The following is an 11745-nucleotide window of genomic DNA, read 5'->3' as shown; positions in this document are numbered from 1 at the left end:
AGTACGGGCCTGCAAAAATCGATGGATTCGATTTCGGTTCGGCAATTTCTCGTGTTGTAGGTCGGTCGGGGATAGTGCATTCATTCCGTGGTGAAAAGGGGAGCACCGAGTAAGAAAGGACACCGGCCAGTCTAGATCGGGAAGGCACTGCGAATCTGGGAAATCTAACTGACCTTGGTTCTGAATGCACGGTTATTGTCAGTGGTAAATAAAAGGCCATGTTGCGATACCATTATACTTTATCAATGGTCGTTAGGTATCCCCAACTTTCTGCGTCTTTCTGAAGAGTGAAAGAAAGTGAAAATGAAACAGTGTCATTTTGAATTTGAAATTGAGATCCATATATGACAAACAGAAACAAAAGTTTGTCCACATAATACAAACCAAAGATTCTGCTGCAGAAACCAAAAATTCGACCGAGAGAAAAATCCGTAAATCTCCAAATTTACAAGAAAATAATTTCCTAAATTTTTCGTAGTCTTTCTGAATTTGAAATTGAGTGTCATATACATACATAACAAACACACAAAAATTGCCCATGTAATGACAAACTCATTGCTTGCCACGACAACCTAGCGTCCACCAGGCCTTCCTACGGGCGTATGGATCGTAGAACTTGGCAAAAAAAGGAATAATTGGCCAGTAGAGTCAATCTTCAATGAGGGTCAATTTCGCCCGCGCTTTCAAATGAAACCCTTTGGTGGCCAAACTTCCCTGGCAAATATTCTCCCTATAACTGGCGTAGTTAGTCTGGTAGAGACTTACTACAACTACCGGACTACCAGACTAACTACAACCTATGATTGGACTGAAAGAAAAATCCAAAACCTCAACATTTACGACCAAGCACAAAGTGAATGTTTGAAACGTCCCTAAGCTAGCTCGGAGCAGCAGCCCACTGGGGACTGAGCTAACCGGTCTGTAGCCGCACGGCGCGCTGCGCAGTTTGTGGCGTCAGCGTCGCACAGACGGTGGGTCAGCTCACAGTCACTCGTCTGTACCTCGCAGTGGTGAGGAACCACAGCTACAGGTACGTCTTTCTACAAGAAGATAACTTCTATCCTTTATTTGGGCTACTGCCATCCAAAGCAGATATCACAAATGTGTTCTTTTGGTGCCCACTAAGCTTTTTAGTGAGCACAAACAGTCTGCGCCATTCGTCCTCTTGCACTTGCTCCTCACCACTTTGTAATGGTGCGAAACCACAACCTCGGGCGCGTCTTTTTGAGTGGAGATATCAAGTTGAACACACTTGTGTCTTGCAAACTGTACTCCAAAAACAGGTAGAGGAAGGTAGATTTTTCTGAGATTTAATAGATCAGTGTGTAAAAGCGGTTTGCGCAATCCGTCCGCTTATCGTTGTGCCATGCAATGGCGATGGATCACGAAGTCAGGTACATTTATGTGTCTCTCGGCACACAAGGCACAGAGATAACGTTGCATCTTTCACACCTATTGTACTTGAAAACATGTCGGAGATTGCGAGCTTCTCTTATAGCTAAAAATCAATGCTTTGATAGACTACCTGACGGCAGGACTATGCCTGGTAGTATTTTACGGGCGCTATGAACAGTGCGCTACTGTATATCAAGATCAGATTGCTCGTACGGTGGGGCTGTGAGCAAGATAAAAGTGTATACTCTATATGCGCAACGATCCGAATTTGCAATGAGTTCTTTCCTTTTAGTATCTATTTTTTAGACTCCATGTCTGTCTAAACTTCTTACTGGACCGGAAACCTAGTATGCACATAATTTAAAAGAGCACGTATCTATATCTATGTCTGTTGCAACGTCAATATGTGCAGATATCTATCGTTGAAGGTTTATTTCTATGATTCCGTATCCTTGATCTAAAAGATAACAAAATACACAAAACATTTTCAAATCGATCTTTATCTATGAAATTTGTTGAACGATCTATCAAATCTTTGGTCGCTCTGTGGTCGCAGCGTAGTCGCAGTGCAGTCACAGTGTAGTCGCAGCGTAGATGCAGCGTAGTCGCAGCGTTGTCGCAACGTGGTCGCAGCTTCTAGTGGTAAAGGGGCGTTACATGTAACAGGACGTGACCGAAATGCTCCATTTCTCACCATGCAATATAGAAAGAGAAATGAAAGGGATGAAGCTGCAATTTATCCATAGCCTGGAATCTAGCTTCCGTCATTAATCATCATTATATCGAATCCTCTATTCGACCGGATGTACGTTTAGAATGATTGCAATTTATGAAAATTGTAGCTATTGTTGTAAAATTACATAGGCATGATTCTTGCAATAGTTTCATGTATTCCATGGAAAGGAAATACTGTAAATGCAGAAATGTTCGCGGTGGTTTTATGTTCGCGGTTTTCGCGGTGAACTGTTTATCGCAAACTTAAAACCACCACGAAAAGCCGTTCCATTGCGTGACTGGTGCGCTACTATTGTTTCAAACGCGAACTCAAAAAACCGCCGCGAACACTCCATTTTCTTCCTATATCGAAATTAAATCCCCACGACTATTCCTGCATTTACAGTATGTATTGAAATTTTCCTCACGCATGATGAGTAAAATACAGGGTCAAACATCCGTTTTGAAATCTCAAACTACATCGGGAAATTATATGCTTTGTTCAATAATATCCTTTCACATTCTGTACGGTTGTGAATTATAGGAGCGACATCCGATTCTGAATATCGAACTGAATCAGTAAATTTTACACGTAGGTCGATAAATACGTCTCGCAGCGGCAAGGGCACGCACGTATACTTGAATCTGAGCGTCGAAGGTCAAATTCGGATATCATATTTCACTTCACGCATGCGTGGATAAAGCCATAAAGTAGAAGCTGTCCCGACGTCGGGTCAAAGAGTTTTCAGAATTCACTGAAACATCACGTTTTAAAGCTCTTTTAACCTTCAATGCTGACGAGTATGCATTAAAAAAATCCCATAAAATCTCTTCAAGACTGCGTTTAAATCCGCATTTTGGTCTGACGCCGGTTGGAAATGTCGCGGTCAAGCCAAAGGCCCCCTCTCATTGGGCTCCGGCACTGCGGCGGCACTGCCACGGCAAATTTTTACGGCACCGTCGCGTTTCTTTCACCAATTCTCATTTGCACTCTCACTGACGTGCGGCGCATTTGCGTTTGAAGCCTAGATGAGCAAGTTATTGAATGAACTTTATTGTTCGACCATCGTATATGGTACAATATATGGCACTAAATCAACAATACTGCAAGGCTAACCTATCCTACAATTATAAGTACAAAACATAATCGATAACAGTGCATGAATTACAATAAAGCCATGTAGGGATTATTTTTTCCCTCGCTTTTAGGATGAAGTATAATGAAATTGACCTATGTAGGTGGTATGACAACAATACATCGTTATGTGTACCAGATTTGGTGAAGTTAGTCTTAGTAGTAATACTTTGCAGCGCATCTCTCTCTTTGCCATAAGTGGGACAGGCCATGGCCATCACAAATTGCAATTTATCTTCAATATTTTCGTTACATGTGGGACACAATCTGTGAGTGCCTGGTGTGTTGTGGTGTCGATCTTTTTCAACTTCTAGACAACGTGCGCTGATTCTCAGTGTAGTTACTTCTTAGAAACGGTTCATTATGAATTGATGTGATAAAGTCTTCCCTGGTAAAATGATTTTTGATCTTATAAAATGTGTGGAGTTTACTGATATTTCTAAGTGGTTCCCTCCAGCCAGGGAGAAACGTGAGTTTCACACTTTCTTTAAATGTATATCCAAAACGGTTGGTATTGACAGTCATTTTCTACCCCGAATGATGAAGTGTCGTATGTTTTTTAAATAAACCTGTTAGTAGGTAAATTATTTAATCTTGGCGAGAGTATCTAATCAACTGTGTTTGACTATCAACGATCAATAGGAATTCCGCCAATTCACCCCTTACGGCGAAACATTGAGTAGAATTTGCGATACAGTGTCTGACTGGTATATCAAGTTCAGTTTATCACTGTACTGTATTTCTTGAATGGCACAAGAGCGGGGCGAGTGCATGTAGACGAGTGGTCTGATTCCTTTCCTGAGCGACTAGTCTACCAACTTCCGTACTGGAATAAATGTACAATGATCTAATTTTAAGTGTGATAAAACAATATCCCAATGAAAATATCAGAAGTTCTACAGCTGCAATCATCAACCTCACTACAATGCAGTAAGACAGGTTTAACCAAACTCTTAAACAGATCAATAGCTAGGGAAATGAACCGATTGTATTTTGATGGTAGTGATTTCAATTAATCAGAAATCGCAGTGCTAGCTGTTAATGGATCAAAAAACAATGCAAGATCAATAAAAAATGCATCAAAAACTGATTTCAAATGATAAAAAGATTTTCACTTATGACACTTGGTACAACAAAGGTAACATGTTATAGAATATACGTATAACCTTGAAACTGACATATCACTTTTTACACAATAGCGCGCGCGGTGAGCTCCCGGTAAGCTCCCGGCGAGCGCGCGGCACTTTGCCACTTGCGTTTTTTTTCAAAATTTGAAAAAAATCGCCATTTCAACCGGCACGCCGGCGGTGTGGACCGGCACTGGTACGGCACTGAGACGTCACTAGGACGGTACGCCGAGGTCTGTGCACGGCACTGCGGCGGTAGCCATTTCCACGCTACCGCACGCTACCGCCACAGTACCGCAGCCCAATGAGAGGGGGCCTCAAGGTTCCACTAGACGGCGATCGCTGAATCCCCCCTCTCACTGGACCCGCGGCACGCTGGCGGCGTCGCAGCGTCCTAAACTGGATTTATGTTACCCTAGACTTTATAATGGGAATATAATTCAAAACGTACAAGTACACTGTATGACCAAAAAGACAACAAAACACACAAAGCTTAATAAGATTCGTTTTTTGTCGATGAAATTCGTTGAGTGCTTTGTCAATTCGATCGGCCGCAGCGATGCCGCCAGCGTGCCGCGGGTCCAGTGAGAGGGGGGGCTTGAGCGACCGTACAGTAACCTAAAATGGGATCCGTGTAACCCTTGATTTCATTATTAGAACACGAGGCCAGATGTTAAAGTATGATTTAAAAGCCAACAAAACACATACAAAGTTTGTGAAAAATCGTTATTCATCCATGAAATCTTTGGTCGCAGCCTGAGTCTAGTGGAAATGAATTGTAAGGGACAGACATGATTGTGAAACTTGATGTGTGGTTGCAGCAAGGTGGCAGCACGGTCGTAGCCTGTAGTGAAAAGGGGTTGTAAGGAACAGACATGATTGTGAAACTTGATTTCTGGCTGCAGCGAGGTCTTAGAGCGGTCGTAGCCTCTAGTGTAAAGGGGTTGTAAGGAACAGACATGATTGTGAAACTTGATTTGTGGTTGCAGCAAGGTGGCAGCACGGTCGTAGCCTGTAGTGAAAAGGGGTTGTAAGGAACAGACATGATTGTGAAACTTGATTTCTGGCTGCAGCGAGGTCTAAGAGCGGCCGTAGCCTCTAGTGTAAAGGGGTTGTAAGAAACAGACATGATTGTGAAACTGTTTTTTTTTGGTTGCAGCGAGGCCTCAGCGAGGTCGTAGCCTCTAGTGTAAAGGGGTTGTAAGGAACAGACATGGTTGTGAAACTTGATTTGTGGTTGCAGCGAGGTCGCAACGCCGTCGTAGCCTCTAGTGTAAGGGTTGTAAGGAACGGACATGATTGTGAAACTATGTTTCTGGACTGTTGTAGTCAGCATGAGTCAAGAACCTCTGGATGGATTACGATGATATTTGGTATGTCGGTAGGTGTCGGAGAGACAAAGGTCGATTTTGGGCCCCCTGGTATGTGACCTTGGTACTGTAGCAGAACTTCCGCTTCTTTGGTATCTTTTGACCTGGACGTGCTATATGGTCTTGTTGTTTTGGTGGCAGATAGCGTGTGATGTAAGAAAGAAGTGGTGTAGGTTTGGGCCCGTAGCAGCTTGCTTGTGGTTGCAGCGAGGTTGCAACGTGGTCGCAGCCGGAAAAGGGGTCGTCAGCAGTAAAACAGCTCTCTTGAGGGGCCCGTTCGCTGTCAGCCGGCGGGCGATGGCGTCAGTCTGTCCGGGGCGCTGTTTAATTCATGTCCCCCGGGGGGATATTGGGCCGGGAAACGTGCGCGGGGTCCACCTAATAGGATGATCGATCGAGTCGATTAGCAGCGGCACAATTGTTCGTTTTCAGGCCTTGGAAATAAAATGTTGTGTTTCAGGTTACCTGACCTACGCTAGCAATAAACTGCCACTCCTAGCCTTTTTTGGGGAGGGAGGGCAAGGGGCATAACATTTTTGATTTCTTGTTTGTACTTAGGCCTTTGGAAATAAATGTTGCTTTTCTGGTTACATTCGTTGTACGTCGTCGCACAATTTTGGTGTCGTAGATTTGCAAGCAGGCTGTGACATACCGGACCACCAACCAGAATATGAATATTTGTCAAATGTTTTGCCTTTTCGGTAAGAAGTCGTCGACACATTTGCGGCTATATATCCAAGAATTCTCTCAGTTTGTGATCGTACAACGAATATGACAAGGCCCTTACCACACCGACCCTATCAAAAACCTGCCGACCTTAGCATTTTTGGTCAACCACTGGCAAAGGACATTAAAAATTCGATCTAACATCTCTGTGCAGAAAACGATGTAGAATCGTTTTCCAAAATAAAAGTTCTCACGAACGCATTTGAGCGCATGTTGAAAACATTAGTGTCATCATGCATTTCAGTTTTACATTGTTAAACTTTATTTGTTGGCTCACTTCGGCCGAAAAAAGAACAAGATAAGCCTTTCCTACCGACCCAGATTTTTTAAGAACAGTAATCGGAAACATAGTATTAATATTCCTCGGCCTTATACCATGAAGCGAAACAGACGGTTTTCTTTCTGCCTCTTGAATTATGCAGATCGCCAATGGGTAGTGCAGAAAATCCTGTTACGGAAATAGCACCACATAATAGTACCTGCAGCGCACGATGGGGGCTAGGCTGTAATTCACGAAATGACGGGAAATCGGCTGATTGTATTTGAGAGATCAATAGATATTTATTACAGGAAATGGCCTCGTTTATAAGGGAAATGCCTGACAAAATTCTATGTCATTAGCATGGGCCTAGTCCGGGGTTTTCTTTAACAGGGGTTTCCTTAATATGGGAACATAAACAAGGCTTTTCTTTAGGTTCTTAAAGTGACAAAATTCAAAACTAAGTGCATTGAGGTTTAATGCAAAAAAAGTGTACGTCTATAATAAAATGTTGCAAGTTTCAAGTTGTAATGTCTCTTAGTCAGATAATGCTGTATATTGTGACTCCTTTTTAAATTCTTTTATAAAAGAGAAAAAATGTCTTCCTGCTCAGTATACATGCAGACAGAGTCGCGACACTTTGACTTACTAGCATTACCTTTGCCAAGACTGTCATGTGTTCAGGTCTCTCTGTCAGTGTGTGTTCCTGTGTTTGTGATACGCACAACTCAAGACGCAATGGTTGGATTGTAATAATATTTGCTACGATAGTAAAAAAAAGGCCTAGTTTGCTTATCATGGCAAAATGAAGGTCAAGTTCGCTTTTGGGCCCCCTGGTGGCTTTTCTTAGTATAACAGCAGAACTTGCAGCCTTGTGTATCTTCTGTTTTTATACTACCTTTCCGGATAACTTATGACGTCGCTATCGCCCATCCCAGACAATGAGTGAGACAAGCTTGCATTAGTCTCTGGCACTATAAATGTTATAAAACGTGTTTTCTTCACACGCCTACTGTGCCAGTTATCTGCAATTTTACATCCACGTCGTCTAGGCAATACCTTGAGAAATGACACTTAACTACTTGATATAGTTTACTACCTGCTGGCGTATATGCTGGTTATTACACTATATCATAACAAAAATGATTATGGTAGACAGGTGGTCGCGGGAGACTGAATCCTTGGTGCTTGGATCAATGGAAAAAATAATCAAAGGAACCAGCAAAAAGTGACCTCAATAGTCAGGTATTCCTTACGGAAAAGTGGTGACTTGCGAAGTTATCTCCATGAAACATTGAGATATTGTTATTGTTTTTGGTGTGTGTGTGTGTGTGTGTGTGTGTGTGTCTGTCTGTCTGTCTGTCTGTCTGTCTGTCTGTTTGTGTTTCCGGCCTGTTGTAGTCAGCATAATTCAAGAACCTCTGGATGGACTACCATGACATTTGGTATGTGGGCAGGTGTTGGGGAGACAAAGGTCAAGGTTGAATTTGATCTCCCTGGTATGTGACCTTGGTACTGCAGTAGAACTTTCGTTTTTGGTATCTTTTGACCTGGACGTGCTATGGTCTTTTTTTGGTGGCAGATAGCTTGTGATGTAAGGAAGAAGTGGTGTAGGTTTGGGCTCCCTAGTTTTGACTGTATTTCAGTACATTTCTTGTCTCCTTCACATACCAACTTGCATACCGTGAATATTTCGGTCACAAATATCTTTTTTTTTTCACGCGCTTACTGTAATGGTTTTCTGCCATTTCACATCGTCTCGGTAGTACCTTGAGAAATGAAATTAACTATTTGATATAGTTAACTACCTGCTTACGATCTATTACACCTAATTTGTGCATATTCAGGTGCAAGCGTTCTTTATAGCCATCCAGCAAAGCTGCCTCAACTGTATTTGGTGAAAACAAATTCCATTCTATCATAGTTTTAGGAAAATACGAATATTTCAACACATCAATGTTAGGTTGTTGACTCTGGTACTTAAAGGTATGGCTATTAATTTTCATTTTCTGAGCTGGTATTAGATACAGTCTGACAGTTTAGTAATCATTTTGTACATCATGCAAAGTCTGGACATTTTCCAAGAAATTTAGCTTGAGAAATGACACTTAACGACTTGATATCGTTCAGTGCCTGCCGGTAGAGCTGCCGGTTATCACACAGCTTTGGCTGATGTTCAAGCCGCGTTGAAAGTTATTGCCACCCGGTGAATTCCCCGTCGGCTGAATCCGTAGACTGCAACTGCGAAGTTCCCCCATAAATCTCATAAGTTTGCAAGGAGGTCATTCGTGCAGCACTTGCACGCACGTATATATCTCGCTTAAAATCGATACTTGAAACAGCGCCAAGAACAGCTAAACCCTCTCCTTTCTCACGCTGTACATAAAACCTCGCACGGACCCCATTCGGTAAGTCTGCGATATGATAAAAACGGCCTCCGCCAATTTTATCTAGACATTACACAACGTTATAGTCCACTGTGAGCATTTTGCAAAATTGTCGATTGACAGTAAAAGAGTTACTATTTGGCGTAGCATAAATTGTAAATTCTAGAGAGATTCCTTCTGTGAAGGCACGTATGTCACCATGCCCCAACTTTTATTGCTAGAAGATTCAAACAAAAATACCTTTAGGCGTAGTAGTGAGGGTACCCAAGTTATGAAACTTATATAAATCCAACCACATTGACAGAGACAAAAACAACTTATCACATAAAGACAAATATGTGCGAAATAAGTGATATCAATTGCAGTCGTCCGTACATCTAGCCATTCCTCTAATTAGAATAAAGAGGACAAACTCTATAGTAATAATAAAGTGTTTAGTTTTAATGATAAACTCTTGAGTTACATGAAAACATAACTTCATGAAACTTCATGACCACGAAATAAAAGGGGTTTTCACAAAAAAGCAGGCAAAGTAACCCCTTTCTAAGAATAATTCAATGATTATTTCAATCATATGTACGAGTATGGATGACAGTATGTGTGTGTGAATGTTCCTCAGCAGTACCACGGACAGGGAAAACTATTGTTACATAAGTAGTGTAGTGATGTTCTCTTACTAATGGTTGATATCACAACAACCCTTGAATCTAGCACAACCTCACATGTAATAAAATAGCACAAAAATAATATTTAAAAAAATGTTTGCTTCCATTAGTAAAGTTTGAGATATATGAGAACATAACTTGAAAATTCATGATCAACGAATGAAAGGGGTTTTCACAAAGTAAAAGTGGCCCCTTGTAGTGTGAATGTTATTCAGCACCAAGGGCGGGGAAATACTATGCATGTAAACGTTTGTTTGATGCTGTTCTCTTACTAGTAATTGATATTACTATTGTCCCTACATCTAGCTATATATAGCCCTTCCATCTCATGAGAATATATAAAGAGGACAAACACTTAAGTAATAAAAATCTTTACTTTCGATGATAAAATCTTGATATATAATGAAACATGATTTGAAAATGTGTGGTCGACGAATGAAAGCGGTTTGCACAAAGTAGCAGTAAAGTGGCCTCTTGGAGTGTGAATGTTCTTCAACACCAAGGACAGGGAAATATTATATATGTTAACGCTTGTGTGATGATGTTCTCTTACTGATAGTTTATATTTCTGTTGTCCCTGCATCTAGCCCTTCCCTCTCGTGAGGATATATAAAGAGGACAAACACAAATGTAATAGAAATTGTTTAGATAAAATCTTGAGATACATGTATACATATAAAATCATAATTTGAGAATTTATGGCCAATGAATGAAAGAAGTTTTCACGACGTAGCGAGCGGAGTGGCCCCTTTCTTTACCCAGCCGGTAGAATAACCACCATCCTCACAAATTACATCCATGGTCCTTAATTTACCCGTAAATCTAAAGGCTTACTTCCACATCTGGTCCACCGAATCTGCATTATGAGGATTTAGAATCATGTGCGGCTCGATAGACGCAAAAGAATGGAGGATTCGGCAGCAATAATTCACAACCATGGCGAGAAAGTATCTGACTCTACATCATTCGCAACATTCGAAGCAATAACTGGAAGCTAACTCAATATTTCTGGAAGGGGAGAGTGGCGTTGGTCGGGCTGTATGTGATATACGCTCTCTATGGAGTCTGAACTATATTTGAATTCAATCAGCTGGACAACTCTATTTTAAAACACCAAGAGCTCAAGGGCATAAAGCAAAGATAACTTTGCTATGCTAAAACAGTATTAGCACAGAGTAGTGCTGCGTACCTAAACGTAACATCAAATGCAGGTACAGGTCAGGTACCGGTACAGAGGTTTAGGTACAGGTCCGGACCTGTACCTGTACCTATACCTGAACAATTTGATAAATTAAAGGTGTTATTCTGAACAGTACCGGTACTTTATGATCCGGTATTTTGGACCTGTACCATTTTTACGATACAGTTCCGGTACACAGTACCGGTACGCATCACTAGTACAAAGTATCGCTTTCTCAAATCAGTTCACTTTGTCCATCAGTACTTTTCTTATCTCTATCAATGTGGGAATTCAAACGAATGTTAACGTTACCGTGCCAAAGTGCCAAAGTGCTTTAATGGTTAAATAAGTTCATTTGCGGTCCATAAAACGATAATAAGTTGTAGATGGCCGTGGTATGTGTCTGTTGTTGTTGGTTAGATCTATTTTAGCTTTAGTTCAATGCTATGTGAAGATATGGTAGCTGATATAATATAATAGAATAGAATTCAAGCACATACGCTCTATTTACTTATCGGTCGTCAACTTTGATTGCTTTTCCTGTTTTCCATTCACCAACGCATGAAGAATTCTCTCTATAGTGGCCATTGTGACCATTTTTCTTCATGCCCCTTTAGTGGTCACTGTTCACTTTCAACAGTGTTTTCTTGGCCTTGCACTGAGAAAACTCGTTAAAAAAGCATCAGGGTGTATTGCTGTCTCCATCACAATTAAGGGTCCGTTCTTAACTCGTTGATAAGCGGGAGTAAAGCCCCTGTCACACTTGTGCGTATATACAAGTCCGCGT

The 11745-nt window shown here is 41.4% G+C and overlaps 1 protein-coding gene across 1 annotated transcript in view; it reads left to right on the top strand.

Moving 5' to 3' along the window:
• Nucleotides 1–920: 920 nt before the first annotated feature.
• Nucleotides 921–11745, top strand: part of LOC136426544 (microtubule-associated protein 1B-like) — a 49836-nt gene continuing 39011 nt past the window's right edge. The window contains exon 1 of the mRNA XM_066415209.1: nt 921–1030. The gene's annotated coding sequence lies outside the window, so the exon portion shown is untranslated. The remainder of the gene's footprint in view (nt 1031–11745) is intronic.

The sequence above is a fragment of the Branchiostoma lanceolatum genome, chromosome 2, assembly GCF_035083965.1.
Source record: "Branchiostoma lanceolatum isolate klBraLanc5 chromosome 2, klBraLanc5.hap2, whole genome shotgun sequence".
Taxonomy (NCBI): domain Eukaryota; kingdom Metazoa; phylum Chordata; class Leptocardii; order Amphioxiformes; family Branchiostomatidae; genus Branchiostoma; species Branchiostoma lanceolatum.
The sequence above is the reverse complement of the archived record's forward strand: the minus strand, read 5'-3'. Positions and strand labels throughout refer to the sequence as shown.